Source organism: Triticum urartu, chromosome 5A (assembly GCF_056163025.1).
Source record: "Triticum urartu cultivar PI428250 chromosome 5A, HENAU_Tu73, whole genome shotgun sequence".
Lineage (NCBI taxonomy): Eukaryota > Viridiplantae > Streptophyta > Magnoliopsida > Poales > Poaceae > Triticum > Triticum urartu.
Genome location: NC_141877.1, coordinates 475,272,956 through 475,288,686, shown reverse-complemented (window position 1 = coordinate 475,288,686; position 15,731 = coordinate 475,272,956). Strand labels below are relative to the sequence as shown.

General features: G+C 47.2%; 1 long non-coding RNA gene across 1 annotated transcript; it reads left to right on the top strand.

Moving 5' to 3' along the window:
- Window positions 1-1,824: 1,824 nt before the first annotated feature.
- LOC125556324 (uncharacterized) lies at window positions 1,825-13,825 on the top strand. Its single transcript, XR_015602400.1, has 4 exons — window positions 1,825-2,259; window positions 3,336-3,401; window positions 12,561-12,620; window positions 13,608-13,825. It is a non-coding gene; the product is annotated as an uncharacterized LOC125556324 (long non-coding RNA).
- Window positions 13,826-15,731: the final 1,906 nt, after the last annotated feature.

The following is a 15,731-nucleotide window of genomic DNA, read 5'->3' as shown; positions in this document are numbered from 1 at the left end:
AGTATGGTGGAGGCCCATATGACTCTCTTCGTCACAGCTCCGTTCAGTTAACGGAACAAGATATTGTTTCAATGTCAACCCTTCTGGTGAACGGAAAATACGAAGACTGCAGTATCGTCGGGTTAAACCCCTTCTGCAAGCTTAACCCGACGCCAGAAGTAAGGACACTCTGATCTCTCTCCTTTGTATTTTTCCCAGCCGTATTGTTTAATACTTGTCTGACCTTTCATCTTGTTTCTACCTGTCTGCAGGCCAGATCTGATTTCTGGAAAGTTAAATATGACCACGAAGCTGCCAAGAAAGCAAGAGCCGCCGCCATAAACGCCAAGAAAACGACCCGGAGGTCCAAAAAGAAGAAGAAGAGCACCGCTGAAGATATGATGAAACTCGATGATACTTCTGAGTCGGAGGTAGCCCTTGACTCCCTTGGCCAACTTTTTAATAATCTTATTAACACTAATCATTACCAGGACGACACTGGGGCCAGTCAGGCCGTGGAAGAAGAGGTAACTATTTCCTCCGACTCAGCCCATTTGCCAAGACAGAAACTTCGAGTCGTAACCCGGAAAGTAAGGTTTTCACACCCTTTGGCTTATCTGGACCCTCACTCTCTTTTGAAAAAGCAGCAACATGAGAGCCGCCGTCAAGCCCGGACCGAAGACGAACCGGCTGTTGTTCTTCAACAAACTCCCCAAAAACGCCAGAATGAGGTTTATTTCTTTGTCTTCGACTTTCTGTTAATGGATGTCCTTCCTTGTATTACTTACTTTGTCTTATCTTTGCAGGAGGTATCTCGCTCTTCTGGCGACTCGTCTCAAACCTAGTTCCCGACCTTCAAGACTGCCCCTGGGTAAGAAAAAATCCTGTCTTCCGTGTTTTTCAAATTGTCTCTTTATACTAACAGTCCTATAATCTTTCACTTAGTGGCCAAGCTAAGTCCAAGAAGGCCAAGGTGACTAAACCGGCGGAAGACCCGCCAGTCCTTGCTCCTGAACCGGCAAGGCCACCTTCTCCTTCATCAATTGAAACTCTAGAAGACTCGCCTGTCAATGCAGAAGCAAATCCTCCTGAGCCGTCGTTTGATGACACCACCGTGAATCCTTCCGCAACTGGACCATCAAGCTCAGCCAACCCGTCATCACCGTCTGCGCAAGACGTTTTGATCACCGGGAGCCACTTTGTTGAGCCGGGGAATCCAACTGTGTTGGCTTGCCACACGGCGAAACAAGAGGCATTGGAGAGACAGAAAGTGCGCTTTGATGTTGCACATTACGATCATCTGAATGCCAACGATATTTTATCCGGCTATCTCAGCCATGTACACTCCAGTCGTGTAACACCCCGGTAGTTAAGCTACAGTAACCACACACAAATGGTGCCATGTCATCAAGATTAATTTTCCAAACCTCACTTTGATCCAAGCCGAAAGCAAATTCAAATTCCAAAAACAAGTCAAATTATTATTTCTTCAGACAGTAAATTAAAAATGTTTTTCGGGTTGCAAATATTCGCTATCTGGTTTTCATTCATTAACCAGCATTTTGGAAGTACTGAAATGCATGGTATAATCAAAACCAGTGACAACAATATCTTAATGGACCTTTTAATTCAAACATGATTTTGAGCCTTTCAAAATGACCTCAAAACCTTAGGTGTGTCACCACTATATTGCATACTATTTATGTGCCAATTTTCAAATTTAACTAAGTTCATATGACATTTTAAAAAAAATTACAAAATGGCGGAGATAAATAGGAACAGAAAATAAAAAAAGGAAGAGGAAGAAAGTATTGTGCGGTTGGGGTCTAAGCCAACAGTACACAGCCCAGCCCATGGGGAGGTCATCTTCCTCCCCTGTTCATCCAGAGCGCCGTGGACGCTCGTACGTCGTCCGTGGCGTGGATGCCACACACGGCGGCCATCCGCTGCATCCCCCGATGGATAAGAAGGACCCCCTTGATCCCCTCCTAACCCTAGCGCCAACCACCCCCTCCCTCACTCCCTTTCGCTCTCTCCCGAGCGCGTCTGGCGCCACGCCGCCGTTGACCACGAGGCCAGGAACCTCCCCGCGCTGCCTGGGAACGGCCAGGGGGACCGCCTTCTTCTTCTTCATCCTCTCCGTTGCCCCTGGACAAGCCGGAGCCGTCCCTTGCACTCGCCATCGACGACGTCTTCGCCGCGTACATCGCCATCGTCCGCCGTCGATTGCCGCCGCTGTGGTCCACCTCCGGCCTCCCCGGCCATGCCCCCGAGTTCACAGTGAGCTTCTCCTCCTTCTCCCCCTGTTTCCCCCTTCGATCTGATGCCGTAGGCTGCGCATCCCATCGTGCTCGAAGCTCCATGCCTGCGGCCATGCTTAGCCGCCCATGGTAGTGCCCTCGCCGTGTCCGGTCGAATGCGCGTGCTCCCTGGCCGCGCCCGCGCCGCCCGCTGCTCGTAGCCGCCCCCTGGGCGCCTTCCTGCCCATTGCTGCAGCTGCTTACGGTTGCCGTGCGCCGATCCCGCGCTCGCCCTGCTGCTGATTCTCCTTGCGCGCCACTGCTGCTATTGCCTGCTGCTCTTGCTTTGCGTACTGCTACTGCTCAAGCTACTGCCTGCTCCTGTCACTGCCTACTACAGCTGTTGCCGCTTGCTGTGTTACGCTCTTGCGCCGCTACTGCACGCTGATACTGCTCCTAGCAATGGCTGCTGCTGTTCGCTCCTTCTAGCTGCTGTTGCTCTGCTCCCGAGCCGTGGTGTGTGTGCATGAGTGTGTGTGTTTTGTGTGTGCAGAGGTGTGTGAGCCGGCCCTTGTTTAGTCTAGCATAGGATTAAATTAGTGCCAAGTTAGTCTAATAGTAGATAACATGTAGGCCCCTTTTAAATAAGTTAGATTTATTTATTTGTTTAGGTATAGCCTATGACATGTGGGCCATTTCCTGCCCTTTTGACTAGTCAAGTTGACTTGGTCAACTCGGATTAAAACAAATTAAAATAAAACCAGAAATTTTAGAAATTGTTTAAACCTTTGAAAATTAATAGAAATTAATCCGTGTGTCAGATGAAAAAGTATTATACATGAAAGTTGCTCAGAACGACGGGACGAATCCGAATACGCGGTCCGTTCGTCCGCCACACATCCCTAGCATAGCGAACATCAAACTTTTCCCTTCCTGTTCATCTGTCCGAAAACGCAAATCGTCGGGAATCTTTCTCGGATGTTTCCCCCCTTCGCCGGTATCACCTAGTACTGCGATAGGTCACCTCTGATACTGCGTATTGTCAGGTCTTGCTTTGTGCTGCTTTGATTGCTCTATTATTTATTGTGTTTCCCCTCCGTTACTTCTTTCCGGTAGACCCCGAGACTGCCGGCGACCCCCAGTACGACTACGGTGTTGACGACTCCTTGCCAGAGCAATCAGGCAAGCCCCCCCTTGATCATCAGATATCGCCTACTCTTCTCTATACTGCTTGCATTAGAGTAGTGTAGCATGTTACTGCTTTCCGTTAATCCTATCCTGATGCATAGCCTGTCCTTGCTACTACTGTTGTTACTTTTACCTGCAATCCTAATGCTTAGTATAGGATGCTAGTTTATCATCAGTGGCCATACATTCTTGTCCGTCTGCCATGCTATACTATCGGGACGTGATCACTCGGGAGGTGATCACGGATATATACTATATACTTTATACATGATACATGTGATGACTAAAGTCGGGTTGGCTCGAGGAGTACCCGTGGTTGATTCACGAATTGGGGGCTGGAAGGACATACTTTCCCGATGGCCCTCTGTGTGGATCTTTGTGGCGAAGCGACAGGGCAGGTTGAGACCACCTAGGAGAGAGGTGGGCCTGGCCCTGGTCGGTGTTCGCGGTTATTTCAAAATAACACGCTTAACGAGATCTTGGTATTTGATCTGAGTCTGACTACTGGCCTATACGCACTAACCATCTACGCGGGGACAGTTATGGGCACTCGACGTCGTGGTATCAACCGAAGCCTTCGTGACGTCAGCGACTGAGCGGCGCGCGCCGGGTTGGACTGGAACGCCTACTCTTGTATAAGGGAGGCTAGATCTGCTCACCGGCTGCGTACGCAACATGCAGGTGTGCAATGGGCGATGGGCCCAGACCCCTGCGCCATAGGATTTAGACCGGCGTGCTGACCTCTCTGTTGTGCCATAGCTTTAATTTTCTCCGGGTTATCTTCAATACCTCGGTTGGACACCAAAAAACTCAAAAGCTTGCCGGCTGGGACTCCAAAAACACACTTAGTCGGGTTAAGCATCATTTTGTAGACCCGGAGATTATCGAAGGTCTCTTTCAGATCTGCGATCAAGGTTTCCTCTTTTCTGGATTTTACCACTATATCATCCACATAATCATGAACATTACGCCCAATATGATCGTGAAGACAATTCTGCACACACACCGTTGGTAAGTCGCCTGGGCACTCTTAAGCCCAAAAGGCATAGACACATAGCAGAAAGCTCCAAAAGCAGTGATAAAAGCTGTCTTCTCCTGATCCTTGACTGCCATCTTGATTTGATGATAACCTGAATAAGCATCCAAGAAACTCAAATGTGCGCAACCCGCCGTAGCATTGATGATCTGATCAATATGGGGGAGGGCAAAAGGGTCAGCTGGACAAGCCTTGTTAAATCGGTGTAATCCACACACATACGCCAGGTGCCGTTCTTTTTGAGTACAAGCACCGGGTTGGCTAACCATTCTGGGTGAAAGACTTCCACGATGAACCCGGGCGCCAAGAGCCGGGCTACCTCTTCTCCAATGGCCTTGCGCCTTTCTTCATTGAACCGTCGGAGGAACTGTCTAACAGGTTTAAACTTTGGATCAATATTGAGAGTGTGCTCAGCGAGTTCCCTCAGGACACCCGGCATGTCGGAAGGTTTCCATGCAAAGATGTCCCGGTTCTCATGGATGAACTCGACGAGCGCGCTTTCCTATTTAGGATCCAAGTTTGCACTGATGATGAACTGCTTGGATGAGTCGCCAGGCACAAAGTCAACCATCTTGGTGTCATCAGCTGATTTGAACTTCAACACCGACTCATGCTCCGTCGTTGGTTTCTTTAAAGACGTCATGTCTGCCGGGTCAACATGATCCTTATAAAACTTTAACTCCTCTGTTGCACAAACAGACTCAGCATAGGCAACATCACCTTCTTCACACTCCAAGGCTATTTTTCAGCTTCCATGTACTGTAATGGTGCCCTTATAACCCGGCATCTTGAGCTGCAAATACACATAACACGACCGAGCCATGAACTTGGCATAAGCCGGCCGTCCAAACAGAGCATGATATGGGCTTTTGATCTTAACCACCGCAAAGGTTAATTTTTCTGCTTTGGAGTCATACTCATCCCCAAAGGCTACTTCCAGTTCAATCTTACCAACTGGGTATGCCGACTTGCCAGGTACCACACCGTGAAACACAGTGTTGGATTGGTTAAGACTCTTATCAGTCAACCCCATCCGGCGGAATGTCTCATAGTAGAGGATGTTGATGCTGCTACCTCCATCCATGAGTACCTTACTGAATTTATATCCACCAACCTGAGGCGGCACTACCAAGGCCAAGTGACCTGGATTATCAACCCGGGGTGGGTGATCCTCTCTGCTCCACAAAATAGGCTGCTCTGACCAACGTAAGTAACGTGGAGTCACCGGCTCAACGACATTGACAGCCCTCTTGTGAAGCTTCTAGTCCCTCTTACATAAACTAGTGGTGAACACATGGTATTGCCCACTATTCAGCTGTTTTGGGTTGCTCTGATATCCGGACTGTTGCTGCTGATTACCTTGGCCGGGTTGTGGATTATATCCTCCTTGGTTACCAGGATGGCCCTGACCGTGAAATCCTCCTCCACCTGAACCGGCGCCCGGGCCATAGAAACCGCCACTTCCTGAACCGGCGCCCGGGCCGTGACCTCCATCAAACGCGTTTGAATTTTTAAACGCCTTCATGATCGTACAATCTTTCCATAGGTGAGTGGCTGGCTTCTCCCAGGTGCCGTGTCTTGGACAAGGCTCATTCAATAGTTGCTGGGACCTGACCCGCCCGACCAAGGGGGTTGCCTGCCCTTGCGCCGTTGATTGCTGCCCTGTGCATTGGTGTTAGTGACAAACTCGTCAGCCTTACGTTTATTACCTCCTTGATTCGCCGAGTTATGCTGGTGACCCTTGCCATTGCTGTTCTTCTTTCCCTTTGCTGTCTTTTCTTCATCAGACACCGGGTCTTTGGTACTATCAGAATCAGCATACTTGACGAGAGCCGCCATCAACTGACCCATGTCATTGCAGTCACGTTTGAGCCGCCCCAACTTCTGCTTCAGAGGTTCAAAACGACAGTTTTTCTCCAACATCAAGACTGCTGAGCCGGCATCCATCTTATCAGACGAATGTATTATCTCCTTGACCCGGCGCACCCAATGGGTTGTAGATTCACCGTCCTCTTGCTTACAATTAGTCAGGTCCACAATCGACATAGGCTGCTTACACGTGTCTTTGTAGTTCTGAATGAACCGGGCCTTCAACTCCGCCCATGAGCCAATAGAATTGGGTGGCAACCCCTTCAACCAAGTATGAGCAGTTCCATCCAACATCATAGTGAAATACTTAGCCATTGCTACGTCGCTGACCTCCAACAACTCCATAGCCATCTCATAACTCTCAATCCAAGCCCCAGGCTACAAGTCGGCCGTGTAATTAGGCACCTTACGAGGCCCCTTGAAGTCTTTTGGCAAACGCTCATTACGTATGGCCGGCACCAGGCAAGGAACACCTCCGGTTCTTGTGGCCACTCCTGCCTCAACCGAGGTTGCTGGATAAGCCGGGAAGTCTGATGAGCCGCCTGCTCTGCTGCCAGTTGAACCGCTCGCTCAGCCTCTTGTCGGATCCTCTCCTGATCCGCCAAGTTAAGGGATCCAGCCTGTACTGGCTCATACCTGTGTGGCCGGTTGCGGCGTTGAGCATTGCTTGACATGTCGGCTGAATCCATAGGCCTACTGTAGCTTGGGCTCCGGCTTGGGCGAGGAGTTGAATGGATCCTGTCTTGGCTGTAGGAGTACGCATCTTGCTGTGCCAGAGCTGTTTGAAGAAGTTCTCTCACCCTTCGCGTTTCAATCGCTGCCGGCGAGTCACCTTCCATCGGAAGAGCCGCCAAACGAGCCGATGCTGCAATGAGGTTTCCTAAAGGATTGGAGAAGTGACCCGTCGGCGTTGGTACATAATGAGGTGGAGCGGTATGTACACGAGGTGGTTCCATGGCGCGCGGTTGGACTGGTGCGCCAGGTGTCGTGATCCGGTTTGCCTCCGGCGGGTTACTTCCCCCAGCTTCGGGTGTATGAAAAAGGTTCCTAGGATCAAGCGTCAGAGGTAGACGTGACTGAGTTTTCTGATGCCTTCTTCTCATGACCTCGTTTGACACGTTCAGATCTACCAAGAGCTGGAAAGTCTCCGCTTGAAGCTGTTGAGCACAAACGTCCAAAGCCGCCCATTCCGCTGCCATCCTGACCTCCTCTGCCGCTAGATTTTCCTTAGTCTGTACCATCTCTTCATGTACGCGTGCCACCTCAGCGTCATGCTGGGCTTTATGCGCCGGCTCTACCACGATAGTCAATAGAGTCATTAGTTTATCAATGAGGTCCATTAGAATCTGAGCCGGGGGGCGCGCGGGGTCTCCTGACCCGGCTGCGGCCGACCCGGTAGCTGTTGCCGCTGCTGCTGTGGAGTTCTTCCCGGGCTGTGTTCCTGCCATGAAGACTCCGACCCAATTCGGCGGCTCAAGGGGGTCCAGAATACTGCTGCCATCGGAACAACCCCCGAGCATGCCATCCTGCAGCTGGTACAAAGAGTCCATCTCACCCGTTGATGATGCAGTGCCAGAACAGACGGCCGTCTCACCGCCCTCCACCGATCCTTCAAAGTATTCACCACCGTGGACGCAGCCTACAAAGGCATGCTTCACGACAGATTGAACACGGGCGGTCCTTGCGCGCTGAGACGTTTCGACGAGGTTGGTGTGGACGTCCGGCTCAGGGCCTGACTCACCGATCCGGCCGATGAAGACGTGAATTCCGCCGAAGGGGACCCGGTACCCGTACTCAATTGAGCCGGCCTCGGGGCCCCAGCCTTCGTCGTCGATGTAGAGCTTGCCGCGACGACTCTTGGTCATCCGGCCCACAACGTATCCCTTGAGCCCTTTGAAGTTGCCCTTTAAGAACTCAAATCCACCATGCGCTGGCCCCACGGTGGGCGCCAACTGTCGTTGAATTGTCACGGAAGATGTCCTAGCAAAAGGACTTAGTCGTAGGGCCATCGCAACTAGGAAGCTTAAAGGGGTTAATCGGGACAAAGGACACGAGAGTTTTTTTATACTAGTTCGGCCCCTTACGATGAAGGTAAAAGCCTATGTCTAGTTGTGTTGGTATTGCTGGGGTTTCGATCACCAAGAGGCTTAAGTCGCCGGCTTGGTTATCCATCTCTTGTTTCTTGCCCTAAGCCACCACCGGGTCGTCCCCTTATATACACGGGGTTGGCGCCCGACGACCTACAGAGTCCCGGCCGGCTCATAAATCGTGTCCGACTCGGTGACTTCTTTTACATACCTTTCTTTACAAGTCTTTCCTTACATACGGTGGTTTACAATATTGGGCCTTAAGCCGCCTCCGGGCCTTTGGGACTTCTATAAGATTTAATAAACTATCATCTTGAATGTTTACTGAGCTTTCTTTGTAACCCGCCATTGTGGCTGACCCGGCCCCTCCTGGGCGGGTCATAACTGATAGCTATATCCCCAACACAAATCCTTGCGGGTGATGAAGTCTTGTTCCTTCTGCATCCATTAGCGATGTCATGAGCAAAGGTCATTGCTGCCTCTGGTTCTCTGCCTCAGTGGAGCAATTTTGTATGACCTCCGAAGCTTGTAGAAGTACTAGCCAAAAAATCATCTATGTAGACAACAAGATACTAATGGTCGCGATATGCGTAGCAAATCACCAGCAGGGGAAATATACAAATGAGCCTACAAATACTATAAAGACCACGAGAGCTCATCGAATCCAGAAGGGTCCACCTGAGACCAAACCTGATCAGATCCAGGAAGACCCGCCAGACAAACACCTCGACATGCATTGAGCCATGCTCGATATTGCGATTGGAACTCCATGTCATCACCTGAATGCCATGACCAAGACACACAAAACCCCCTCCCAGATTTGGAAGAATCCAAACGACACCAACATTGCCTGCGGGAACTGACACTTTCTCATCTGGGTCAGCGATTTGCTTCGGACATCAAGGTCGTCAGATAATGTCTATTATGCAACTTTATTCTTCTAGACTTGGTTGGGCCTCCAAGCGTAGAGTTTAGATGGACAATAGCAAATTTCCCTTATGTGAATGGCCTAAAGTTTATCAATCCATGGGAGGTGTAGGATGGTGGTGGTTCTCTCTCAAACAACCCTGCAATCAAATACAAGTAATCTCTTGTGTCCCCAACACACCCAATACAATTGTCAGATGTATAGGTGCGTTAGTTTGGCAAAGAGGTGATGATAGATGTGTAGTATAGATGGTAGAAATATATTTTTGTAACCTGAACGAATATAAACAGCAAGATAGCAAGTAATAAAAGTAGATGAAAACGGAGTCTCAATGCTTGGAAATAAGGGCTAGGGTGCTTACTTTCCCTAGTGCAATCTCTCAACATCTTTAAGATAATTGAACATCATGATAATTGATGACCCACAAGTATAGGGGATCTATCGTAGTCCTTTCGATAAGTAAAAGTGTCGAACCCAACGAGGAGCAGAAGGAAATGATAAGCGGTTTTCAGCAAGGTATTCTCTGCAAGCACTGAAATTATAGGTAACAGATAGTTTTGTGATAAGATAATTTCTAACGAGCAACAAGTAACAAAAGTAAATAAAGTGCAGCGAGGTGGCCCAATCCTTTTTGAAGGAAATATGCCCTAGAGGCAATAATAAAGTTATTATTTATTTCCTTATATCATGATAAATGTTTATTATTCATGCTAGAATTGTATTAACCGGAAACGTAATACTTGTGTGAATACATAGACAAACAAAGTGTCACTAGTATGCCACTACTTGACTAGCTCGTTTCATCGAAGATGGTTATGTTTCCTAACCATAGACATGAGTTGTCATTTGATTAACGGGATCACATCATTAGGAGAATGATGTGATTGACATGACCCATTCCATTAGCTTAGCACCCGATCATGTTGGTGCAGTTCTAAACGGTGGAGCTGTCAGTTGGTGCAGTTCTAAACAAAGCGTCGTGGCGGGATCTACATGTGAAGCGGAGTACATAGCTGCCTCGGAAGCAGCAAACGAAGGAGTCTGGATGAAGGAGTTCATATCCGATCTAGGTGTCATACCTAGTGCATCAGGTCCAATGAAAATCTTTTGTGACAATACTGGTGCAATTGCCTTTGCAAAGAAATTCAAATTTCACAAGAGAACCAAGCACATCAAGAGACGCTTCAATTCCATTCGGGATCTAGTCTAGGTGGGAGACATAGAGATTTGCAAGATACATGCGGATCTGAATATAGCAGACCCATTGACTAAACCTCTTCCACAAGCAAAACATGATCAGCACCAAGGCTCCATGGGTGTTAGAATCATTACTGTGTAATCTAGATTATTGACTCTAGTGCAAGTGGGAGACTGAAGGAAATATGCCCTAGAGGCAACAATAAAGTTATTATTTATTTCCTTATATCATGATAAATGTTTATTATTCATGCTAGAATTTCATTAACCGGAAACGTAATACTTGTGTGAATACATAGACAAACAAAGTGTCACTAGTATGCCTCTACTTGACTAGCTTGTTCATCGAAGATGGTTATGTTTCCTAACCATAGACATGAGTTGTCATTTGATTAAAGGGATCACATCATTAGGAGAATGATGTGATTGACATGACCCATTCCATTAGCTTAGCACCCGATTGTTTAGTATGTTGCTATTGCTTTATTCATGACTTATACATGTTCCTATGACTATGAGATTATGTAACTCCCGTTTACTGGAGGAACACTTTGTGTGCTACCAAACGTCACAACGTAACTGGGTGATTATAAAGGTGCTCTACAGGTGTCTCCAAAGGTACATGTTGGGTTGGCGTATTTCGAGACTAGGATTTGTTGCTCCGATTGTCGGAGAGGTATCTCTAGGCCCTCTCGGTAATACACATCACTTAAGCCTTGCAAGCAATGCAACTAATAAGTTAGTTACAAGATGATGTATTACGGAACGAGTAAAGAGACTTGCTGGTAACGAGATTGAACTAGGTACTGAGTGTAACATCCCAAATTTTCAATTTGGAATGTTATACACTAGATCATCATTGCATATCATATTTATTGCATTTTGGTTGATCCTAGAAATTTTTCGCAACTCAAGGACCCTCGGAGAGAGTTGGGGATTTCGTTATTTTCATATTTGAGTTGTCTCGAATTTTGAAAATAGGATCATTTGATTTTATTTATTTTATCTTCAATTATTTCTATTATAAAAATTATGAGAGAGGGAATAAAATGACTTTCCCAAAATAAAGAAATAATGAGGATTTGATAAAAAAATCAAATAATATTTTATTTGGTTTTATTTGCTATTTTATTTGAAATTAGGAAAAATGCGCGTTTTTCATAATTTCATTTAGGCCCTAAATAAATGGTCATCCTGTGCGGCTTGATTTTAGAAGCTAGGTAAAATTTATTTCGGGATTTTTGGAGTCCGTTTAGTATTTCTTTTATTTGTTTTTCTGCGCGTTATTATTTTAAAAAACGCGAACTGACTCCGGGCCGTACGCGAGCGGGACTCCGCCCGGGGCAGCCCTTATAAGCCGCCGCCCGGGGCCCGAGCCAGCCCACCCGGGCCGAAACCCTAGCCCCGCCGCCCGCGCCGCGCCGCCGCCTCGCCGCCGCCGCCCAAGCTGCCCCGCCGCCCTGCCGCCTCGCCGCCGCCGCCCCGCTGCTCGCCGGACACGCCGCCCGAGGTAGCCGCCGTCGCCGGCGGCCCGGTTTTTTTAAAAGCCGCGTTTTATTTTTTTAGATCCCTTTTTAGAATAGTTTTTTGGTTTATTCTATTTAGCGAGCGTTCGCTCGTTCTTTCGTTTTAAAGAACGTGTTCGTCATTTAGATCCAGTTAACGAACGTTCGTTCGTTAAACTGTTTGTCATTTTTCTTTTTCTCGGATTAAATCCGCGATTTTTCTGATCCGATTTTCGTTTTAGTATAACTTCTCGCTCGTTTATCGGAATCAGGCGAATCAAGCGCCTGGAGTTTCGTCTTGAAACCCTCTTTCCGTTTAATCAACTTAAACAAGTTTTTGCTTCTGTAAAAATTGCCTTAGATCCAGAATAGTAAATGAAGCCTGTTTCTTTTGCCGCTTGTCTTTTGTTGCTTCGTTTGATTTGATTCTTTTTGCCAACCGGAGTTCTTAAGTTGAACGTTAGATATCTTATTTGAGTTTTACCTGTGCATTAGTTGAGTACTTATTGTATGCTTGTTTGTTTGCGATAGAGTACCCGGAGTGCGCCGCTTGTTACTTCGAATCACTAGGTTTCCCGGATCATCAGCAAGGCAAGTAACACTTTGATCATATCTTCTACTACCCAGTTTTATTGCATTAGATCAATCCCTACACATTGCATGATTAGGATCTAATTAAATTGTGGGTTTGGGAAGTAGTTGAGGTAGTACCTATTACCTGTTTATTATCAAACCTTTGGGAGTTACTTCTACGTTTGCTTATTATTGCTATGCTATGCTAGTAGACGTGGATTGGGTGAGTGATATCCATGACAGATGTGAGATTTTTAAATCAATGGTTTATCTAAGGTGGCAACTTAAATACACATTTGGGTGGATTGAGGTACCTGGGTATTCCAGGATTGCCTGTTTTCTTTTGGACCGCCACCCAGGCTCAAAGGGATCATGAGATTTTTCATGCTAGAAACTTCCGTGTGCAGCCATAAGCTATTATGGGCTCTAGCATAGTTGACTAAGTCGTGCGAACTCTTACAGTGGTAGACTAGCAGATGTAGGGGATGTAGGTGGTACGGTCTACCCATCGTGAGGTGCTAGCACTTCTGAAAGACTATGTCTCGGTCATCCGTTTCTCAAACACCGTGAAGTGCGAGAAACCAAATGGAGGCGATCGAGTCTTGTGGGGAAAAGTGCGCAAACCTCTGCAGAGTGTATAAACTAATCATGATTAGCCGTGTCCCCGGTTATGGACGTCTTGAGTATCTAGTACCTAGATTATCATGTGAATCTCAACATGTTACTATAAAATTTAATTTGACGGGTTTGTTTAATGATGTTACTTAATTAGGATTGAGGATGCTGTCAACCATTCTCAATGTTTAACAACCACCATAATAGTTAAATAAATTTATTCCTTTGCAGTAGGGAAAATTGGCTTTACGCAAAACTGTAACCATAGAGCTTTCCACCAGCCAAATATGCATATAGTATAGCTGTTTCATTCCATTACTCTCTATGTGTTACATTGCCAGCATATTCCATGTGCTGACCCGTTTTCGGGCTGCAATGTTAATGTTGCAGACTTTTCAGACGATCATTAAGGAGTTTTAGGTCGTGGTTCTATACTCAGTGATGCCGTTGGAGTTGATGCACTCACTTATCTTCCAAGCCTTCCGCTGTTATCGTTATTAGATGGCCTTAAGCCATATTTATTGTAATAAGATCTCTATTGAGACACTCGATGTAATAAGTGTGTGATTGCTACTATGTTATAAATCCTTCAAGTACTGTGTGGTGTCAGCATTACTGATCCAGAGATGACACCTGAGCACAGAGATTGGACCGTTTGAGGTCTGGTCGCTACAAGATGGTATCAGAGCACACGTTGACTGTAGGACAAGACCACTAAGCTAAAGACCTAGATCACTACTCACTCTCTTCTCTTCTGACCTCTCATCTTTTCTACTCTTTAGGATGGCGGATGCAAGGAACAAGTTCACGCAACCGGATGAAGATACACCCTTTGGACATCACTTGAAGGAAGTCACTAGATATCTGAACATAGGAGTACCAAGCTTCACCGGAACCTACAACGCCACTTTACCTGAAGAAGAGCGCTAAATGATTCAAGTTCATGTTCCAGGAAGGACGTTCATTCTAGTCACTGAGCCCATAGAGTTTTCTTTTGATGCACCAACTTGGAGTCTAGGAAAGAGCATGGAAGCTCACATCGCCATGGGACGCATTGGAGAAGTCTACCGCAATGATCTCAAGGATACTATCTACCAGATTTGTGGGCGCCGAGATGAGCACCGGGAGATGATCAGCACCAGAAAGGATAGATCAATTGCAGCTTTTATCCAGGAATTAAACTAGCACATTCGACGTCAGGAGAACCAAATGTGCACTGACATGATAGACCTGAAGAAGGCAAGGACAAGAATCAAGGAACTGGAGGAAGAACTCAAGGCTACACGTGAAGATTATGAAGAGGAAATCGAAGTATTAGTGGGGAAGAATGATGATCTGATCAAGAAGATTGGAATATTTATGGGAGGCCCTACACCAGTAGAAGAAGACGAAGAACCCAAGGAGATTCGCCCGGAAGACTACATCATCATCGATGACACCGACTCGGATCCAGATGATAGCGATGATGACTATGTTGATGAAGCTGGAGCAGATATCATGGAGTCTGCAACCGAAGAATATTTCTAGTAGACCACCTGTCGGTGTCAAAACCGGCGGATCTCGGGTAGGGGGTCCCGAACTGTGCGTCTAGGCCGGATGGTACAGGAGGCAGGGGACACGAAGTTTTACCCAGGTTCGGGCCCTCTCGATGGAGGTAAAACCCTATGTCCTGCTTGATTAATATTGATGATATGGGTAGTACAAGAGTTGATCTACCACGAGATCAGAGAGGCTAAACCCTAGAAGCTAGCCTATGGTATGATTGTTGATGTGTATGTTGTCGTACAGACTAAAACCCTCCGGTTTATATAGACACCGGATAGGGTTAGGGTTACATAGAGTCGGTTATAATGGTAGGAGATCTGAACATCCGTATCGCCAAGCTTGCCTTCCACGCCAAGGAAAGTCCCTTCCGGACACGGGGCGGAGTCTTCAATCTTGTATCTTCATAGTCCAGGAGTCCGGCTTGAAGGTATAGTTCGGCTATCCGAACACCCCCTAATCCAGGACTCCCTCAGTGGCCCCTGAACTAGGCTTCAATGACGACGAGTGTCCGGCGCGCAAATTGTCTTCGGCATTGCAAGGCGGGTTCCTCCTCCAAATACTTCATAGAAGATCTTGAACACAAAGATAGTGTCCGGCTCTACAAAATAAGTTTCCACATATTGCCATAGAGAGAATAATAATATTAACACAAATCTAATCTGCTGACGTATTCCATGGTGCGACACGCCACGGCCAAGCCTTTATCCAAATCGTTTCATTATCCCACCTCAGCGCGTTATGCGAGGCGGTTTCCTTGGCACGTCTTGTCAAAGCAGAGATCGTGTCCCTTTATTCCGGGATTCTCATCAATACGGGTGTGGGTAACCCAACCGCGCCTTTGATTACGGCGCTTGGAGATAAGCAAGTTTTACCAGGCTGGTGGGGACACATGACCGCGTCCACCCATATAAGGGGATAAGGATCCACCTTTTCACCCACCCTTCTTCCTCCTCTGCCTATCCATTCTTG